Raw genomic sequence first — 2,325 nt, 5'->3', positions numbered from 1 at the left:
TCTTAAAAGCCATCTGGTTCCTGGGCCTCCCGTCATCAGCATTGCTGCTGATTCATTGTGCCGCCTTCTAGGTAAAGAGGCCTCATGTTCTTTCATGCCAAGGATGAGGGGCCAGGAAATCCAGAGCAACTTAAAAGCCATGAAAAGTCAGGAAGAAAACGGTAGTTTAAATTCTGAGCAAGCCTCATGCAAGTCTGGGTCACTAGACACGTAAGGATCACAAAATAGATTGAACGTTCCAAGAGTAGGGAGGGGCAGAAAGCAAGTTAGAGAACCAAAACCAACAGCAAGGAAAATATTATAGAAGCATGCAGGAAACCTGTTTTCCATTACTGCTTGTCAAAAACATAGGCTGATATACACCTAGGAAAAAAAGATTATAAATTTCCCTTGTCCTTTTCCTTCACTGTTTTGAAGAGGAGTTTCCCATGGAGTTGGAGCTGTGTTGATTGGCAATTTATTTGTGAATTGTTTCATGAAACCAAGGCTTCTCTTCTCAATTTTCTGTTGTTCACTACAATTAACCATGGTTTAGTGGAAACTTCCTTTTCCCCGAGCCAATCTTCCCACCACACCCCACCCCACCCCACTGCACCTCCTTCAAAGGATATCACCACTTAAATAACAGTCTCCTAAAGCTAATGGAAGATATACTTTTCCTGTGCTCTCCCAGAGCCTTCTGATTTTTTCCTGCCTCTTTGTGATAGCACATCAGCAACTATTTATTCTCATATATTATTCTCAGGGAACATGGACAGTTGATGCATAAAACAAAAGAGTTATTCTTTACTCACATCTCAAGGCTTAGTCTGGGAACCAAGGGCCCTGCAGAACTCTGAGACATTGGATTTGGGGCAAACTGACATAGTCATGACAGAAAATAAGCAAAATGTCCACTCTGTGAACCATTGTAATAAGCAGTTTATTGAACAGGTCCTGGGTGGGCCAAGCTCTTTGTAAGGAGAATTAAATGAGATAGTCTGCAGTCACTTTTCTGCAGGTAAGGAGACAGGTGAAGTAATTGCTCAAGGTCCCAGGCCCAGCAAGTAGGGGTGAGGGTTCAAACCTAGGCCTCCTGGCTCCAAGGCTCATGCTCTGAGCCCCTGTCTCGTCCATTCTGGCTGTGAAATGCCCCTTCCTCATCAGCCTGTTTTCCTGCATATGTTTTTGTTTTCAAACTGGAAATTATTTCTACTTAGTGTTCAAGACCCAAGTGGCAGTCTCCTCTTCTGGGGAGCCTTCCCTGACTCCCAGTTACCCCATTCCACTCGTGGCAGGGCCAGCAGCTCCTTTTTTTTTAATGTAACGAGCACTCCTCTCATAGTGTCTTAAAGTGAATTCTCCAGTGGTCTGTCTTTCTCATTATTAGACTCTGAGAACCTTAAGTCAAAGTCAGCCCTGTCTAGCCATCTGTGTCCTTCCAAGTACCCAGCACAGTGCCTGGCTGGAATGTCCATGTCTTTTCTTCCATAAGATGAGGAATGTGCAGGTTCTTTGTGTTAAAACAATCCAAATAAATGATACAGAAAAGATTAGCATGGCCCCATCACAAGGATGCAATGCAAATTCGTGAAGCATTCCATATTAAAAAAATAATAATTTTTTTAAAAACCAATCCAAATAGAAGGCATGTGTGTGCATGCATTGTGAATGGATATTTCTCTACACATGTGCTATGTTCTATTGCAACCTTGCACTTTAACATGTATAACTTATAAAAGGAGATGGGGCTAAGGCTAGTTCAGTGACTCATGGAAGCAAGATGGCAGGGGCTTGCCTTCTGTGGCAGAGAAAACCTCTGTCAAAACTCAGAGCCCTCTGACACCCTGATTAATGTTTCATAAGATGTCCGGGGTTTGTTTCTCTCCATCAAAACCTTGACTTTAGCCATTATTCATGCAAAACTGCTCTGAACAGGGGTCAGCAGAGCATGGCATGTTCAAAAAGGTGAGCAGACGTTCGTTTTTCCATGTGGCTTCCCTGTGACAGACAGCTCTGTTCTGAGGCTCAGAAAGGGAGAGAACGGACTCAGAGTTCAGTGACCATGTGAAATGCACAGATCGCCCCCCAGGCTGGGCTTCTGGGCAGTTTGTATAGCATAGGGGTTAAGAATATAAGAACCTGGCTTGCACTGGATAGCCAAGTGTCTTTGAGTGATTGAAGCCAGTGAGGTGAGTTGTTCCCTCATTCTGTGATGTGAGAGTAATAGTACCTTCCTCAAGGGCTGCTGAGAGTATTAAGAAACTTAGTAGATGTGAGGCATTTGGACAGTAGCTGACACACTGTTAGTGCTGTGGTTGTTGGGTTCTTGCTAGTCTGCCTGTT

At 43.8% G+C, this 2,325-nt stretch overlaps 1 pseudogene; it reads left to right on the top strand.

Annotated features, from left to right (window-relative positions):
* The first annotated feature begins 1,489 nt into the window (after positions 1–1,489).
* LOC112619868 lies at positions 1,490–1,589 on the top strand (annotated as a pseudogene).
* The last annotated feature ends 736 nt before the right edge of the window (positions 1,590–2,325 follow it).

Source organism: Theropithecus gelada, chromosome 2, assembly GCF_003255815.1.
Source record: "Theropithecus gelada isolate Dixy chromosome 2, Tgel_1.0, whole genome shotgun sequence".
NCBI lineage: Eukaryota > Metazoa > Chordata > Mammalia > Primates > Cercopithecidae > Theropithecus > Theropithecus gelada.
The sequence above is the reverse complement of the archived record's forward strand: the minus strand, read 5'-3'. Positions and strand labels throughout refer to the sequence as shown.